This window comes from Panthera tigris, chromosome E3 (genome assembly GCF_018350195.1).
Source record: "Panthera tigris isolate Pti1 chromosome E3, P.tigris_Pti1_mat1.1, whole genome shotgun sequence".
Taxonomy (NCBI): domain Eukaryota; kingdom Metazoa; phylum Chordata; class Mammalia; order Carnivora; family Felidae; genus Panthera; species Panthera tigris.
In genome coordinates, this window is record NC_056675.1 from 25,610,111 (window position 1) to 25,630,275 (window position 20,165).

Genomic DNA, 20,165 nt, shown 5'->3' on the forward strand with positions numbered 1-20,165 from the left:
ATATTGTGATAAGTGGTGTGACTGGAAAGTTGAGAGTCTGTGACTGGCCAGACACTGCCCTGCCCTTATACCACAGTCTTGTATTTACATATGAATCTCCACTTTATAATTATGGGAAATGAAGCTCAAGGAGGAACCTCCAAAAGTGAGGGATTTGAACCCAGGTCTGTCTGAATCTGAAGACTGTACTTATTCTCTGGTTCCTTTTGACCCTGGCCTTTAAGATGGGGAACAGGCTCCCCATGTGGGTTCAGCACTGGATAATAGCTAATGTACTTCAAGTTTCCCTGTTTCCCTGCTTTAAACTACTACTTCTTGTTCCTATTTCCCCACTCCCTAAATGCACACATGAAAGATTTGTTTGCTTTGCCCTTCGTCCATGCTGATACATATCCATTGCTTGCTGCCCACCATTCACTCCTTTTTCTTCTTTTAAAATTTTTTTAACATTTATTTATTTTTGAGAGACAAAGGGAGACAGAGCAGGAGTGGGTGAGAGGCAGAGAGAGAGGGGGACACAGATTCCAAAGCAGGCTCCAAGCTCTGAGCTGTCAGCACAGAGCCCGACGTGGGGCTTGAACCCACGAACCATGAGATCATAACCTGAGCCGAAGTCGGATGCTTAACCAAATGAGCCACCCAGGTGCTCTCTTTATTCGTCTTTTAACAGAACCCTGGTATCCCTTTCCCTCTTTCCATTCACATGCTCAGACAGAGCCAATCCCACAAACATGGCACAGGCCTAGCCAAGCAGTCACAGTGATATGTCCCAGCCCATTCAGAATGCACCTGGGGGTTTTTGCTGAAATTGTTGGGAAAGAGGGGCTGTCTGTTGGCTGAGGATGCTAAGTTGGGTAGTGTAAGCCTGAAGCTGTCCGTAGCCACTCCTGCCTCCATTTGGGGAGAAGTTGCTATATAATGAAGTTAACAGAGGAAGCAGACCCAAGAGCTGGGGAGACACTGATCCTGGATTCCCTTTCCAGTTCATTTTAGCACTACGCACAGCCAGGCTTGAAACCTGCATTATCATAGATCATCAAGGTACATGAATCAGTAATGCCCCCCCCCTTTTTTTTTTAGCCTAACTTGAATTCAGTTTCTGTCATTTCCATCAAAAGAGTCCTAATTAATACATCCACTAGCCTTATTTCCTAGAACTCCTAGAGGCTAGAACTGAGACTTAGTAAAGTCTACCATGTCATCTAGCTCCTAAAATCCCCACCAACTAGCCAGCTCTCCACCCAGATAGCAAAGAATTGGGTTAATCTTAGACCCAGAATCCTGTCAATTCACTCCATCATCTTCCTCAGTGACACTTGGAAGAAATTTGAGAAATGTCCCCTTGCATGGTTTTGGGAGAAGACTATCTCACCATGTTGGGAATTTTTGAAGACATACTCCAATATGAGCTCTTAGGAGAAATGTGTGTAGTAGTAAGCTAGGTACCTGGCCTTGCAAAAAAACAAAACTCCCTCTCACAAAAAGTACTAAGTAAAAAAAACCAAAAAACAAAAACAAAAAGTAGACATAAAATTATAAACAAAGGATGATTTGAAATTTAAACCAAGAGAAGATACATAGTGGAGTAAACTGGGTTGGAACTTTAAAATGTAGTGTTAAGTACCAAAAAAAGAAGAAAACTGATGGAGATTTACACATAACACCACTTAAGTATAATAAAATCACATGCACATAGAAAACAACCTTGCATATTTTATAAGTAAACTAGCATTAGGGTCATATATCAAAAACATTAGAGTCGGTGCCTATGAAGGAGGGGGTTGGAAATAGGGACTGGGGATGAACAGAGTAGGGAACGATAAGTAAAACAAGAGGGACATTGCCTAAACTGACGATGACTATGTGCTATGAACTGGGAAGTATAAGTAACTCTGTTCTCTGTATCTGAGGTCACAGACAAGAATGGAAGGAAGGAAATAGAAGGAAATACTCCAAGATGTTAATGACAGTTGTACTTTAGTCAGGGAGCATTTGGTTACCAGGAAGAGAAACTCACTCAAGGAACCTTAGATTAAAAGAGGGGTGACTGGGCACCTGGGTGGCTCAGTTGGTTAAGTGTCTGACTTTGGCTCAGGTCATGATCTTGCAGTTTGTGAGTTTGAGCCCTACATCGGGCTCTTCACTGGCATTATGGAGCCTGCTTGGGATTCTCTCTCCTTTCTCTCTGCCCTCCCCTGCTTGCACTCTCTCTCCCTCTTAGATAAGTGAATGAAAGAATACATAAATAAACAACTTAAAATAAAAAAAATAAACAAAGAGGGTTGGTCTTACAAACACAACTGTAGATAGTTCAGGCTGGCCTCAAAGAGTTGTACTCTTGGGCACTTTCTCACCTCGCTCCATCGGAACCACATGCTCTCTCCAATTGGCCTCTCATCCTATCTTCCTCCTTCACCTCCTGCAGACCAACTCCTTGCTCATTCATTGACTTCCTCAGGATCCATCACGGAGACCCCTGAGGCAGCTCCACACTAGGATCCTTCATGATGGGTCCACATACTTTTGCACTTCAGCCACCATGACCTTTCCCCCAGCTAATAGTCTCTGTGACTATCCTAAATTTGGGAGAGACAGATATAACTGGCCCAGCATGAGTCAGCTATTTGCCCCTGGTTTAAACAGACTTGTCATAGTGAAAAGGAGTTGGGGCAGATGAAAGGGAAATGAAAATGAGCTGGAGGCTAAGAAGACAGCAGGAGGAAAAGATTAGTATATCTTGTACAGACTGTCCCTCAGTGTTGGGATTATGGATGGTTACTTTCTTTATAATTGTTAGCATGATCCAATTTTCCTAAAATGACATGAGTTGCAAATAGAATGACTGGTGCTTAAAGATACAAGCTTTGGAGTCCGACAAAACTGAGTTCACGTTCTTGCTCTTCCACTTCCTATGGATGGTTGGAGCAAGCCCCTCTACCTTTCTGAGCTTCTCTTTCTTCATCTGAAGTGTGGGGTATTAACTTTCTCATAAGCTCTTATAAGCAGTAAGTGAGAAAGAGAAGCAAAGCACAGTGTCTCATTCACAGTAATCAATCAAGAAATGCTTTTATACATAAAAAATAGTATACATAATTTTTATAATTAAAAATTCTTAACCAAAAGAAATAAATAAAAGCCTTTACTCTGTTGCTACTGTTTTTTCCTTACCCCATACTTCCTTGGAATACAGAATTTATCTGTGCTGGAAATGGCTGTTGGAAATTAGCACTGTATACCAAGAGCCCCCCCACCACCACGTAATCAATAAACTAAGACAGCTCCCTCTTCCTAGTAGCCCTCATCACTCACTCTAATTGATCATTATGAGGCATGCTCAGAGGGTCCCTAGACTCATATGTTAATTGACTGCACACCCAGTTAATGGGGAACTCCCAAATTCCCCAAGCGTGAGCAGACTCTATGCTCCCTCCTGTACTCACAGTGCATTCTGGGAGCCTTCGGAGGAGAGAAGGTTGGCAGGTGGTGCATCTGACAATTAATTAGGAGCATGCTGAGAGGTCTGACTCCAAGCCTAGCTAATCGCATCATTAAATCTCCACCCATCCTCCATCCCATTTCCCAATCCTAAAGGCTCTCCCTAGCCTGCCATTCCTGTTCACTGACAGGCAGTCAGAGGAAGATGTGAGCTCTGCTCAGGTCTGTCCAAGACAGAGATGGTCCCTCCTCCTCCTGCTGCTCCTCAGTTCTGAGACTGAAAAAACTGACCAGGAATATGTTTTTTGACAACACCTGGGAATGAAAGTGAACCAACTGCCTCAAAAGGATGCGTAAGGATTAAAGGAAATAATAGAGAATGAAACGAAGCTTTTCAAGGGGAAAAACCTCAACCTGCATTAGATATGCAAAGCCTGTTGATCTTTTCCTCTGAGGATGTAGTGCCAGACATGGTTAGTTTGCTCTCTCTTGCCCACATCCATTCTCCTCTTCTTTACCCAATTTTGTTCATGGCATCCACACATACAACCAAAATAAAATGTTTTTCCCAGGCTCCCTTCAGAGAGGGGTGGCCCCATAACCCACTGCTTTTTTGGGGAAATGTAGTAGTAAACCTCAGACAGGATGACCCTGCACAAATAATACATGGGGGTGCTTTTGCTTACAGCTCTTCACCTTCTCCTCCTTCATCTCCTCAAGGTAGATGCAATGCCTGGGGGGTGCAGTAACCATTTTACAACCATGAAGAGAAAAGCCAACCTCGAAGGATGACTGAGCTTAAAAATGGAAGGAGTCTGGGACTCTAATGGCCCTGTGGACAGTCATGACAGCCTGGGCTGCCTCTACGGATTTGCTATTATGTGAAAAAATAAAGCCCTATTTGGTGAAACCACTGTAGGCAGCTCTTACCCTCATTTCAACACACTCCTGAGACTGATACTGACATCAGCCTGACACATAGATGTGTCAATGTACAAAGTTATAGTAACAATAACAATATACTATGATCCCATGCCATAGAATTGGATTATTGGGGTGTCTGCACAAGACAAACTCTTAGTACAGTTAAAACTCTTTAGTACAGTGACTGGCAAATATTCATGACTTTTGGCCTTTATTACAACTTGAGGTTGAGAAAATGTGTAAGACTTATCAAGAAGTCTTTGATATAAGACTTATCAAGAATTTGGAAGGAAATCAACACCAAGATTTGGGGAACCACAAACAAAGTGATAACACTGATCCTGGGTTCAGAAAACTTCCCCCCCTTAGCAAAGATCCTGGACCTGCTTCTTATAAGGTGTGGGACCTCTGGAAAACTACTTAACCTCTTGGAACCTCAGTTTCCTCTACTGCAAAATTAAGTAATTATGAGGATTAATACCCAATGTAAGGGCTTAATACATGTGGTTAGCACTTGTGGTTAATTCCACCTGGAAATGGGAAGCAATCTTAAAGGAGAGAATCTCCCAGGGCATCAAGACAGGTTGCCAGCCAATATCTCAGTCTTTCGGCAAAGGTGTTTTTCAGCAGGCCCCATGAAAAGCAAGAGGAGGCACTCAGCATATTTCCCACTTTGGTAAAAACCTCTGAGAGAGGCAGTAAATTACTGAATCCTTGTTTCAGCTATATCAAACATAGTGCAGATTCCATTGGCATCTAATACTGATATTACAGCCCCCAGGAATAACAAGTGAAAGTAATTAAGTTTAATGATTCCAACGAACCCAATATGCTTGATTGCAGTGTGTATGCCTAATTATCTTCCTTTTTTGTTGTTGTGTGTGTGGTATAAATAAGGTCTATTTGTCAAAAAAAAAAGCACTAATTTTAAGATGCATTAGGGAAAGTTGCATCTACAGCACCTTTCTGAAGGGCTCACTCGAAACCTTGCGTGAGGATAAAGTCGCTTTGCTTGTCAAAATGGCAAAGGAGGAATGATGTAATGCTTAAGTCTCTGAACTGTGGGACAAAACCAGGCTTCCCAACAGCAGAGGAGGAAAGGAAGGAGGCCCAAGCTCTCCCATCCTCTCCTCACCAAGGTAAAGGAAATACAGAGGTGGAGTAAAGGCTAGAAGCATTCCTGGGGAGGAGATGGTGAGGTCTCACTACTGCCTTCGGGCATAAGTCTGCTCTGCTCACCTGGAGACATGCCTCTGTGGTAGACTGAATCATTGGTCTCCAACACCTCCTTTTCCCATGTGACTTTCACTTCCCTCCACTAAAAGGACAGAGTATATTTCCCCACCCCTTGACTGAGTCCAAATGTGACTTACTTTGGCTAATAGGATGAGGTGGAAGTGACAGGGTGCCAGTTGAAACCTAGGGCTTAAGAGACCTTAAATGCTTCCATTTACCATCTAGTGTTTCTGTTATTGCCATGTGACCATGGCTGGGCTAGCCTGCTGTTGCCGAGTGGAGAAGGAGAGAAAAACATGGAACAGAGCCATGGAGTCAAGCCCAGCCTGTATCAGGGGGATCTCATCCAAGCCACAAATATGGCGGCTAAATAGTATATGCTTCTTGTTGATTTATTAAATGACACTGGGTGTTGTTGCTGGTGGGTTTTTTTTTTAATGCAGCATAAGGGCTTTAATATAACAACTAAAACCTTTAAATACTTTGAGAATTTTGTGACAATAAGCAGTTTTCTGGGGAACGGTTTCCCAGCTTTCCAGGGATCCTGAAAACTGTATCTGACCCAAGGAAAATGAGAAACACCCTGTAAGAATTAACCACACCTACCTGTACTCAGCCACAAGGTGACAAATCCTGAGGCATTATTGGCTCTTGTCTCTAACCCCCAATGTCTCTTTCCAACTCCACACTCAGTGGCATCACATTAGTAACTTCAAATCAGGCATGATGGTAGTATTTATATCATATAAACCAGCAAACACTATAAAGCAGGGCATTTTTCCTTCCAGAGAGCTATCAGCATACTAGTGCCTCCTACTATCACTTGGTCAGATCATCTTGCTGTTTTGACATTAGCAGAGTCTCTTGGAAGTAGCCCCTCTTCTTCATCTTTGCCTCCAGTGTCCTCGCACAGAAGTGGCCTAGAGCTACAGAAAAGTGGTCTCTGTTCAAATCCCAGTTCTGCTGCTTAGCAGTTGTATGATGCTAGTGAGTTCCTTAAACTTTCTCAGCCTCATTTTCCACATCCATCAAATGGAAATAATAATAGTTCCTAAATCTTAGAGTTATTAGAAGGATTCAATGGACAATTAAAGCAAAGCCCAGAGCACCATTTCTGACACCCTCTAAGCCCACAATAATTGACAGCTATCATTATTTGGTCTGTGTTCACATCATCTTGGTTGTTGGCAAGACCTTCCAACTGACCTCCCTCTTGTTAGTCTTGCCCCCTTTCAGTCCATCCTTCCCCACAACACAGAGAACAAACTTGCAAAACCACAAATATAATTGTGTCACTGCCCTTTGCCTTTGAAGACAGTCCCAATTTACAAATAGGGAATTTGAAACTTGAAGAGGCTGAGAAATTTGTCCAAGGTCATGCAAGTAATAAATGACAGGATTGGAACCCAGGTTCTTCATCTCCACATTCTGCCCCTTGGACCACATACTACACTGCAGGTGAAAAGAAAGGGAGGTAGATGGGATGGATGAATGAACAAATGGAACAACAGAAAGACAGAAAGGCAGAAGGATGGATGGACGTCTAGAAAGGATGGCAGACTCTAGAATGAAAGGATGGATGGATGGACAGATGGATGGATGGACGGATGGATGGATGGATGGATGGGAGGATAGAAAGATAGCAGCATAGAAAGACAGAAGGATGAATGGATTGAATGATGGAAAGATGCCGGATTCTCTAAAGTTATATTCTCTCCTTCCCTCTGGCCTGGCCTTTCCTAGCAAGGGATTCTCTCATGGACACCTACCTGGGACATCTGCTGAGAATGTAGCAAGCCCTATGGACACTTCCGCTTCCTGGCTCCTAGCTCCTAGTTCCCTTTTCCTCCTGTCAGCTTAATCCCAAATCATCCCTAAACAAGTTCCCCTCGGTGATCAGCTTCAGTGAACTGGCCAATTCTGTCTTCTTCCAGAAGCTCAGGTGTTCTCATGACCAGGGACCAAATGTTATGTCTTAATAGCTAATATACACTAGGCATTTACTATATGCTATTATAGAACTCATTTAATTTAAATGATACCCTTATAAAGTAGGTACTGTTATTTTCTACACTCTGAAGATGAAGAAACAGAATCACAGAGAATTTAAGTAATTTGCCCAAAGTTGCACAACTACAAAGTGGTGGATGGATCCAGGATTAAATTCAAGCAATCAGACCCCAGAATCTGCACGCATAATGACTGCACTATGCTGCTGTGTTTCTTAGCTACCTCAGCTGCTAGCTGCATTTTCTGTATTTGGATGGATAAGTTGTTGCCAGTCTATGAGGGATGGAGTCACATTGTCTGTTCTGACCTTACCTAAGGCATTTCTCACACACCTGCCAATTTATACTAATTAATAGTCATGAACAGCTGCTGAATGCAGGTTATAGAATATATCACCATTACCAAGCGAGAGCAATGTGTGCCAAAGATACCTCCCACATGGGATTAAAGGACCTCTGACATCTTGCCTAAGAAAAAACACTCCTATAGGAAACATGGCAATAGTTGGGATGGGGGCGGGGGTGGTGGTAAGATTCATGGTGGTTTCAGAATCTGGCAAACTTAGATTCTAGCCCCAGCCCTGACATTCAGTTAAACTGTGCAACCTTGAGCAAATTACTTAACATCCCTGAACCTCAGTTTTCTTACCTGCAAAACGGGGGAGAAAATAGCAGCTAGTATGTATAGTTATAAGAATTAAATGAGAAAATATGTACAAAGGGCTTGGTACAACCAGAAGTACAAAAATGATAGCTACTGTGCTGGTTATATCATGCCTGTATCAGCCTCTCTCTGGGAGGATTATCTGCCTGGAAATTTTATGAACTATGGTAAATTGTAGGAAAATACCTCTCTATCATTAAGATGATATAGTATATAGTAAATGATATAGTATAAAACCATCTGGAAAGAAAGGCTACATTTGTTCAATGTGTGGTGTTTTTTTTTTTTAAAACAAAGAAAAATTTCAGTCAACTTTGACCAAAGGCCCAAGGCCCAAGGCCCTCACTCCCACTGCTCCTTTGTCTCCTCCCCAAAGGCCCCCCTGCCACCTACTACAGAATTAGTTGGGTGAGTTCCTCCTCTGGTTTGATTAGCTTCCACTTGTTAACTGACAGGGTTCAATGCAATTTAATTTCATTGGGAGGAAGTGGTTCAGAAATCAAGGTCATTTAATTTCTGAAAGGCAAGTGAAGGGTTGCCTTTCCCAAATGATCTTTTTGCCATCTATTCCCCTAAAATGAAAAGTACAGTGGTTAATACAATGGCTTCAAGGTCATATTAGATCACCTTTCCAAAAAAGAGAAGAATTCTTTCCAAGGGATTTTAATTAGGTTGAGTACAGCTAATTCTTCCTTTGCTACTTATTCCATTTCCTTTCCTTTCTGTAATTACTGCCAGTGTAACGCTCCTCACACACACAAATGGAGCTGAAGAAAGACATGCGATTATCCTTTATTTCTCCTTCATGCAAGAAAGGTGGTTGTTATCCGCTGCATTCAGTCTTTGTAAATCTGAGGACTATGGTCCTAATAGCCTTACACACATGAGTGTCAGCATCATTATAAGAAGTGAGGGGGTTCCCAATGTGATCGTAAAACTGTGACACACAATTCTCTCCTCCACCTGGTCGATATAAAATGATTAGGTATCAGGACAAAGAAGATCAACTCACGTGCATGTTGTCGATCAATAGACATGTATCAAGTGCCTACCAAGGGCTCAGTAGGGTGTTCAGTGCATGGGAGTGGGGGCTGCAAAAGAGACTAAGGAGCTAGGTTTGGTGAGACAGACAATTAGCAGGTAAGATAAATCGATAATATGCAACTTGGTCCTGAACAGCAAAGGCACTGTGTAGTACTGGTGATGGGGGTTGGGGGAAGACAACCAAAATGCTCTATAGAAGAGGTGAGTCTTGAGTTGATCTTGGAAGCACAAATAAGTTTCAGATCATTCATTTATTTAAATATTTCCTGAGCGCCTAATATGTAGTGGACATTGTCTAAGTACTTTACATATGATATTTCATTATTTCTTACTTCAGTCCTGAGGAGCAGGTGCTATCCTTGCACCCACTTCACAGATAGTGAAACTAAGGCTCAGAGACATTTAGCAAACTGCTCAAGGACACATAATAGTGGTAGAGCTGGGATTTATAAACAAGTTTTTCTTTTTTTTTTCATGTTTATTTATTTTTGAGAGAGAGAGAGAGAGAAAGAGAGCACAAGTGGGGGAGAGGCAGAGAGAGAGAAAGAATGAATCTGAAGGCTCCAGGCTCCAGGCTGTAAGCAAAGAGCCCAATACGGGGCTTGAACTCATGAACCGTGAGATCATGACCTGAAGTGAAGTCAGACGCTTAACTGACTGAGCCACCACAGGTGCCCCTACACACAAGATTTTCTGATTCCAGACCCCAAGACAAAAAGAAATAGAAGACCCTATGACCCAGTAATAATAATACTACACAAAGACACCAATTCAAATGGATATATGAACAATACTACCCAAAAATACCAATTCAAGGGGCACCTGGGTGGCTCAGTCGGTTAAGTGTCCGACTTCGGCTCAGGTCACGATCTTGTGGCTCGCGAGTTCGAGCCCCGCGTCGGGCTCTGTGCTGACAGCTCGGAGCCTGGAGCCTGCTTCCGATTCTGTGTCTCCCTCTCTCTCTGACCCTCCCCTCATTCATGCTCTGTCTCTCTCTGTCTCAAAAATAAATAAACGTTAAAAAAAATTTTTTTTTAAATACCAATTCAAATAGATATATGCAGCCCTGTTTATTGCAGCATTAACAATAGCCACATTATGAAAGCAGGCCAAGTGTCCATTAATAGATGAATGGATAAAGAAGATGTGGTGTATATATATATATATATATATATATATATATAGTGTATAACTAATAGATATAGGTATAGATATAGCTGATATATACATACAGTTAATATAGTATATAGCTATATTATGTATGTATACCTTATATATATACATATATATATGGCAGAATATTATCTAACAATAAAAAAGAATGAAATCTTGAAATCTTGCCATTTGCAACAACATGGGTGGAGCTAGAGAGTATAATGCTAAGCAAAGTAAGTCAGAGAAAGGCAAATACCATATATGGAATTCACTCATATGTGGAATTTAAGAAACAAAACAAATGAACAAAGGAGAAAAAAAGAGACAAACCAAGAAACGGACTCTTAACTATAGAGAATAAACTGATGGTTACCAGAGGGTAGATGTAGGGAGGAATGGGTGAAACAGAGATGTGATTAAAGAATACATTATCATGATGAGCACTGAGTAATGAATAGAATTGTTGAATCACTATTTTGTACACCTGAAACTAATATAACACTGTTAACCAAAGTGCAATTAAAATTAAAAATTTAACAAAAATGAAAAATAAGTAAATAAAAGGATAAGTGTTTTTTAAAAAAGGAGAGAAGAATGGAACCCATTGAGAAAGGAGAGATTGTACAGTTTCTTTAGATATGGAACAAAACTGGAACAGAACCTTTATTTACAGTGTCCACAAGCCAATTCTGTGATGTGTCTCCTCAGATACTTCTAATAGTGCTTTATTTTCATCATAGCACTTGTCAGTACCTGCTATTTTTTGCTTTGATGGTTTATTTGTTTCATCAATCTCCCCTTCCCTCTAGGATGTGAACTCCAAGAGCAGAAGTCCATATCTGGCTTGATTACTACAGACTACTCAGCACTAGATCTCTGACTGGCACACAACAGGGGGTCAACAAGTACATATGGAACGACAGACTGAATCTCATTTCCCAAGAGCCAAGGGAAGGAGGATGTTACATTATAAACTCCTACCCAAGACAATCTCCCTGACTGTCGTTTGCCCCAGTGTTACCAGCACCTAGGACAGTGCCCACAGCAGGTGGCAGCTACTTCTTGACTGTAGAAAATTTGAAGAAAGTAAAAGGGGGGGGGGAGAGAAATGGAAGGAGGGAGGGAGGGAAGAAGGAAGGAAACAAGGAAGAGAGAAAGAAAGAAAAGAAAAAAGAAAGAAAGGAGGGAGGGAGGGAGTGAGGGAAGAAAGAAGGAAGGAAGGAAGGAAGGAAGGAAGGAAGGAAGGAAGGAAGGAAGGAAGGAAGGAAGGAATCAGCTGGGGCAGAAAGGCATTCACCAATTTAGCAGAAAGCAGATTCAAGTCAGCTAAATTATTATTCCCACTCACTGACAGACTGAGCCACCTTGCTAGAGGACAAGCCAGAGAAAATTCACTGCCCTGAATCCATTCTCAAAGTGACCCAAATGCCTGGCTGTTCCATAACACTGGTGATTCTCCTCTGTGTATATCACCCTGAACTGATGCGAAAGAGAAAAGTGCCCTCTGGACCCTGACGATATCACCACAAACTTGGGTTGTCTTTTCATTAATTTGTGTTTTCCTAGGAAATATTTATTCATGTAGTTTCTATTTGGGCAATTATTGAAATTGTGTCTAATTACATGATGATGGTAAATAATAATAATAATCACCTAGCTGCAACATGCTCTGTTTCTATTATGGGTAAGGATTTTGTGCAATTTACTACAACATATTCTAAGGTAGCAGTTCTGATTAGGAAGGATAAAAGGTGTCATTTTAAATATTTGGTTGAGTTATCACTATTCCTACCCAACTGCTATGCAGGAAACGTCCTGTATCTTTTTTTTTTTTATCTAGTCCTAGGGCTCTACTCTTTAAATATTATGACCATGATTACTATTAGTAATAGCCACTCTTAATTCAGCATTTACAGTGTGCCAGATCCACTTAAAATCCAAATTAAAATTCAGTGCAAACTCAAGTGCTTTCAGAGACCAAGAAAGTATGGTAAATGACTGAAGTAGGCTGGGCTGGAGAGACAATAGAGAGCAGTGCGGTCTGAGGTGAACTGTAGCTTGCATGCCTGGTCCAAAGAAGACAATACCACTCACCTACAGCTGAGAATCGCCATTTGGAGATGTGGGAATGGTGCTGCCAATTCTTCTGACTTTTCAGGAGAAGCCAGAAATATGGGTTTGCATACGAAATTCCCAGATTTTTTAAACTACTGTGTGTGCCAACAGTCTGTGCGCCGCCTGTTTATCACCCTTTAATCTCAGGCATCCTCTGTCAGAAGCTTCTGGAAAAGACTGTTCTTTGAACAGGGGCTGTGTAGACGTTGTTGACTGTGGTGTGGGGGAAGGAAAGGAAACACTGCAACTAATGTGGAGCCAATGTGAAGGCTGTGAGAGGCCATTTCTCATTTTTATTTAAATCTCATGGAAGTAATTTCAGAGAACAATGAAATATCATCAGAAGTCTGGCCAGAGAGGACAGGCAGGTGAAGGGGATGGATATAATTACTGGCAGCACTGATAAGGAGAGCCAGAGACAGACAAGCCAGAGTCATGAAGAAAACTGTCCTTCTCCGATGGCCCCCACTTTGGATGCAAGGGGGTGCCTCATGCCCATGGGGCCGGCTAGGATGTCTGGATCTACAGAGAAGGGATGCCAGGCTGTCCAAGTCAGATCCCACAAGACCAGGAACAGAAAGGCTGACCCTAGCTTTTATGTAACAGGGGAAGAGTCCCCATGCTTCTTCCATCTCAATTTAAGCATCATGACTCAAGGAAGTCATCTGACCAAGTTCCATACTCTTGATATTCCCTCTCTATAGTACCTCATACTTCCCCTTGGTAACATTCATTACACATATGATTATCTGCTTATGTCAAATCCACTTTCCCTCATGGATATGAGAATAGGGATTTTATCTGACTTTTTTACCATGATATCCCTAGCACCCAGAGTGCCTGACACATAGTAGGGGCTCAATAAATGATGGCTTTTAAATGAACCAGTGAATGAACAGTCTTTTGACTTTAGGCAGAGGTTACTTAATAACACAATACCTCACCTGTGAAACAGGGACAATAATAGTACCTCTCAGAATTGTTGTCTTCTCTGCACCAAAACCCAAGGAAAATTTCTACACTGTGTATTTCATGTGTTCTCCAGAAAAGGTCTATGAAGTAAGTCCTCAGGTTTTTATATCCCAACATTGCACTGAGGAAACCAAGACTTATAAAGGTTAAATGACTTGCCTAAGATCATACAGCTGGGGAGTAACACAAGGGAGATTCTAACCTGTTTGAAGTGTGTTTGAGTCTTTTTCACTTTTCCACAGAAATTTAGAGTGAGAAAGACATTTTATCAAACTGATGGGAACCAAAGCAAGCTTCACAAGGAGGCACATTTACCCTGGGTCCTGAAGAGTTTAAGAGAGCCTGAAAGGCAAAGGAGGCAGACAAAGTATTCAAGGTGGAAGGAACAACTCAATCAAAAGTGAAGAAATATCAGGTCAGTTGAAGGACTAGTGGGTGGATCATTTGAGATAAAGGGGAGTCCTGAGCAAGGTTGAAACTATATTGTGAAAACTTTGAATCAACTCATCCTCTCAACAATTATTTATTGAGTGCTTGACATGTAAGGCATTGTGCCAGGTGATAGGGAAAGGGAGCAAAGCACACTGGCTTCCTGTCCCCATGGAGCTGATGCTCTAGCAACCTGCTACACTGAGTCCATAGCATTGTGGCCAGGACCAAATGAAGAAGTAGGAAGAAATTACTTTGAAAAACTAAACTGTGTTATTTAAATTCTCTCCTCTGTTCTGCTATGTCAGATAGATGGTTCATGGTCATTAAGTGAAAACTCTAGTTCAAACTGGCTTTCACAGAAACAGAATTCATTAACTCAGGTAAAAGAAAAAATAGAGAGTAATCTGGCCCTTGTCCCAGGGACTTAACCAAGTGAGCAGAACAAAGCTGAACAGCACTCTGCTCAGCTTCCCTGCGTGTGTGTGCTTCATTCTCAGACAACCTGGCCACTCTCAACAGCTCCAGACCTTACCTTCTCACCTTCTCACCTTCACATCCTACTGAGATGAAGCTCCTCTTTCTCAACAGCTGAATCCAAGTTCAACTCTCATCGGCCAGAAAGTGACCACATGCTCACCTCAGAACCAATCACTATACCCACAGGGATGGGATATGCTAATTTTCTTAGCTAGCTGGAACTCCTTTTTGCTGAACCAAGCAAAACAAACGAACAAAAACATAAGCTAAGAGTTAAGGAAGAAGGGTTCTTAAAAGAAAATTCTGTCAGACAGCCACATGCAAAACAATGAAACTATCTCAAATCATACACAAAAATTAACTCAAAATAGATTACAGACTTAAATGTAAGACCTGAAACCATAAAACTCCTAGAAGAAAATGTGAGTGGTAAACTCTTCAACATAGGTCTTGAAGATGATTTTTTGAACCTGACATCATAAACAGGTGGGACTATACCAAACTAAAAATCTTCTACACAGCGAAAGAAACCATCAACAAAATTAAAAGGCAACCTACTGAATGAGAAAAAAAATATTTGTAAATCATATATCTGGTAAGGAGATAATATCCTAAAATACAAAGAATTCGTACAACTCAAAAAAAAAGAAACACATACAAATAACCCAATTTAAAAATGGGCAGAAAATCTGAACAGACACTTTTCCAAAGAAGACATAAGACCTACAGATGGCCAACTGGTACCTGAAAAGATGCTCTACATCATTAATCATCGGAGAAATGCAAATCAAAACCACAATGAGGTATCACCTCATACCAATCAGAATAACTATTATCAAAAAGACTAGAAATAAAAAGTGTTGGTGAGGATGTGGAGAAAAAAGAATGCTTGGGCATAAATGATAAGAATGTAAATTGGTGAAGCCAGTGTGAAAAACAGTACAGAGGTTCCTAAAAAAATGTAAAATAGAACTACCATATGATCCAGTAATTCTACTTCTGGGTATTTATCCACACAAAACAATACTAACTTGAAAAGATATCAGCACCCTCATGTTCACTGCTGCATTATTCATAATAGCCAAGATATAGAAATAACCTAAGTATCCATTAATGGATGAATGGATAAAGAAATTGTGAAATATTATACAATGGAATATTATTTAGCCATAAAAAGGAATGAAATCTTGCCATTTGAAACAACATGGATGGGCCTCAAGGTCATTATACTAAGTGAAATAAGTCAGACAGAGAAAGACAAATACCATATGATATAAATTTCATGTGAAATCTAAAAAAAAAAAATTTTTTTTCACAAACAGAAAACCAAGCTCACAGATAGATACAGAGAACAGATTTGTGGTTGCCAGAGGCAGGGGGTGGGAGAAATAGATGACCCGTAGCTGTTTTTTTTTCTAGATTAAATACACTGAATTTACAAAAAGAAAACTCTTGGGATAATTTTACCAGAAGAATGGTAGATTCTGGAAATCAAAGCATAGCAGTCCTCTATTACCAGCAGGTTTGTGATTTTAAATTTTTCACATTATCAAAAATCATATTATAAATACAAGGTCAGACTTGCAAAGCCAGAGTTGTATGTGTGTGTGGGGGGGGGGGGGTAGAGGGGGGAGGGATTTGGCAGAAATTTCACCAACAAGGTTTTCTTTTGTAAGGTAGATATATTTATTTGTCACTGCAAGCTATAAAACTGACAAGACACTGCTGAGCAAATCCTCAGCAGTACTTGAGATCAGACCCAAATCAATGAGCCTCGAGAGTGGTGGCTCTCAACTTTGGCTGCACATTAAATTACCAGAAGAGGTCTTAAAAATGCATATGCTCAAGCCTCACCCACAGTGATTCTGATTTAATCTGATTTGGGGTGTGGTCAGCTTGTGGGTATTTTAATTAAAACAGTGGTTCTCAACTTTGGCCACAATTAGAATCACTTGGAGAGTTTTTAAAAATCCCAAAGTCCAGGCTACAACCCAGACCAATTTCATCAGAATTCATGGAGGTGGGGCACAGGCATCAGTATATGTTGAAGCTCCCATAAGCATCACGGTAGTAACCAAAGGGAACTTAAAGAATATGTCCCCAGCAAGCAGACAACTGCTCTATGAAGCAGATGGGTGCTCCTTTGCAACGTATGAGATGATTTTTCTTTTGATATCCATGATCTGGTTCCCAATTTTGTTCCCACTATATACAATAGAGGTCTGAGTTAGGCAAGCCATGTCCATTAACTTAACTGATGGCATCAGATCCATTTCTCAGTATGAAAACCTGTGTGGAAGGAGAGCTAATTTTCATGGCTCACACATGAGATACCACAAGCGACCAGCATTGTCAATGAGTCAAGTTAGGGATTTTCATTAAAAGCTAATATTAAATAAGGGCTTAAGTTTCTTCCAGACCCTGTTCTAAGCAGTCGACATAGACATGATTTATTTAATCTTCAGACAACCCTGTGTTATCATTATCCCAATATTATAGACAAGGAAACCAAGACAGAGGTTCAATGACTGGCCCAAGATCCCATGGCTAAGAAGCGGTTGAGCCAGGATTTGAATCTCATAAGTCTGTACACTTAACCTCTATGTTGTAGCAAGCCTGGAAGTTAAAAGGAATGTTCAATGCATCTGACTATATTGCCACCCAGAGTGACCACATTCACACACCGTGAAGGAACTCTCCTGTGTTCTCATTAAAGACAGTGCTAGTGGCCTCTGGACTGGCGGCCTTTCAGATTAGGTCCACAGGGTTCCCTCTTTCATCTACTGGCTGAAATGATTTGACAAGGCTAAAGATACTTCAAGGGGAGGAGGGTGAGATAAAGGGAATGGATATTCACCACTCTCATGCCTCAATATCTCTGATCAAAAAAAGATGTTTTCTCTTCATCTCTTTCTCTATTAACTGCAATTTCACCTGTGTGACTCAGCTCAGGATTAGCATCCCCTCTAAGAAATGTCCCCTCCTTCAAACACTTCTCACTCCCAGGTTTTCCTTCTTTCTCCAATGAAGTGTAGAGCAAACAATTTTCATATTAACAGAAAGTCAGAGTGCCTGGGTGGCTCAGTCAGTTAAGCATCCTGACTTCAGCTCAGGTCATGATCTCACTGTTCGTGGGTTCAAGCCCCTCATCAGGCTCTGTGCTGACAGCTTGAAGCCTGGAGTCTGCTTCAGATTCTGTGTCTCCCTCTCTCTCTGCCCCCGCCCCTGCTTGCACTCTGTCTCTTTCTCAAAAATAAATAATACATTTTAAAAAAGAGAGAGTTGAGACTCAGAGCAGGGGACACTTGGGTGGCTCAGTCTGTTAAGCCTCTGACTTGATTTCGGCTCAGGTCATAATCTTGCAGTTAGTGAGTTCAAGCCCTGAATCAGGCTCTGAACTAAAAGTGCAGAGCCTGCTTGGGGTTCTCTCCATCAGCCCCTCACACATGCTCTCATGCATGCTCTGACTCTCAAAATAAATAAATAAACTTTTTAAAAAAAAAGTTGAGACTGGGGCAAGGGCTGCAATTGTTTAGTAAAACCACCCTGAAGAACAATTTTGGTTGTGAAAAGATGATCCTCAGAGTCTGGAAGTATTAAAACATCCATGAAAAACTGAAGGTCTCTTTATAACAATGTGGGGGGAATTTGGAAGCTGCTGGGAAAAATCAGTAGCAAGGATGGGAGATTTTTGGAGGTAATGGATAACAGTGTGGCTCCTGGAAAGGAAACCTGAAGAATGATGTTAGCAAAAGATAAGTCCCCTCATATTCTGGCAGATCTGGGAGAGGGATCTTACAGTAGGATGTACTCTTAAGCCACACTGGCTATGCTATAATTGAACCCCTTTTATTACCTCTCTTTCTTTCCCCTCCCCCACAAAACAATGTTAAGTGAATGTTGACTTTATGCAGTTCTCTTGGTTGACTGGCATTTTGGAAAAGCAAGGGAAAGTAGCTTTGTTGCATATTTGGGCTTATACAGAAAAAGAGAAGAGCATAGCCACAGAAAGAAAAAGACAAATGTACCCAAAAGTAATGGAAATTAGAACTGGTGATATGAACAGAAGCCATAAAATTTAGGAAAATCTTGGGGAAGACTAATCCAGTAGCATGATATGCAGTTAGGGATATGAGCCAATGTTATTTAATTCTCAAAAGACAAGGCAACCTCAGCTATTATTTTAGTGACACAAGGTTTCTTTTAATAATGGGTTTAAAAAGGCACTAATCTCTCCTTTACAAGTTGCCAACATTATACAAGAAACTTGAACAAACAACTTTTTTAATAATCCTGATTCTGGCCATAATGAACCATTTTAAGCACTGCAAACACTTCACATTTTGATTCCCCTACAGATTTTTATACATTTTTTCATCTGCCTGAAACAAAAACAAAAAAAAAAAGATGCCCAACATCTTTGCCTATTTTAATTTCTTCTATTCTTTCAGATCTAACCTTAGCTGTCACTTCCTCTGATGTTTAGTAAGGATGCTTTAGACTGCCAAGAGAAAACAAAATTCAACTCAAAATGGCTTGAACAAAAGGATATCTATTATTGAATTTGATACCTTGTAAGTGCCACTCTGATCCTCTCAATGCATTGCATTCCTCATGCCAGTGGGCCAAGAGCCAAAGAAATGAGTGACTGTGCTATTGAAATTAACTGATTCTGAGTACGTGAAGAACTAGAGGTGCAACTACAGAATGGGGGCAGGGAGAATTCACTGGAGCATCTTTTGGTGCTTTCGTGCCCCATGTTAATAGAAAATTGGCAGTTTCAGGAACAATGGCACAATAAAGGCAAGGGTTCAGAGAAATCTAGCATGGTAGTAGAGGATAAAGATGATGTATATGCATTATGAGGTCACAACCAGCTGCAATAGCAGAAATCATAGTTTTATAGTTTTAGAAATTCTCTTGCCTTGAGTCTTGTCAGAGAATTTAGCTGGCTACCACCTTGAAGGGGATTCTGTGATTAATCAGACATGTACACTTTCTCTCCAGGAAGAAGTAAGGTCATTGTGTTTTCAAAACTGGAGGCAAGAGGGGGAATCTTACTGATGAAAGGGGTGGACTGTATTAGACACCATTTCGCAGGACTCTTATCCACCACTGAGATTCCGTGAGAATTAGGTGCAATCTGTACCTTAACTCATCCCTGAACCTGGGCCACACATTTCTCATCTTCCCAAGGTTTTCCAGTTAATGCCAAGCTGTTGGACACTGTGGGACATAAGCTGGTACCCTGGCATGCAAAACTCATAAATTTGAGGAAATCAACACATCATAGGCAAACCTTTGATCAATGGAAGATGAGGGTTGGTGGATAAAGTATCCCCCCACTTCAGCTCCCTAGATGCACTGTCCTGGACTGCAGTTTACATGGTTCTTAGAGGACAGTCAAATTTAGTGGCAGCCAACTTGATAATGCTTTCTCATATAGGCTCTTCTTCTTTCCCTCCTTCCCTCTCTCTGTCCCTCACATGTGTTCTCTGATACTGCACCCTCCAGCAAGGGGCATATTAGCCCTTTGCCCTAGGATCTGCTTTTATAAGCAAACCAAAGATATCACATATAGCAAAAAGTACAGAGGTAGGAAGTTCCAGAGTTCAGATGGATATTTTTAATTTTTATCTTTCCAATCTTCCATTTTTGATGTATTGGGTTTTGTCTCAGACTTCTGGGAGAGAACTTCTCAC

The 20,165-nt window shown here is 41.1% G+C and overlaps 1 long non-coding RNA gene across 2 annotated transcripts in view; it reads right to left on the reverse strand.

Moving 5' to 3' along the window:
• The window catches only part of LOC122234566, a 76,805-nt gene that overhangs the window by 51,736 nt on the left and 4,904 nt on the right, over positions 1 to 20,165 (reverse strand). The window lies entirely within an intron of this gene.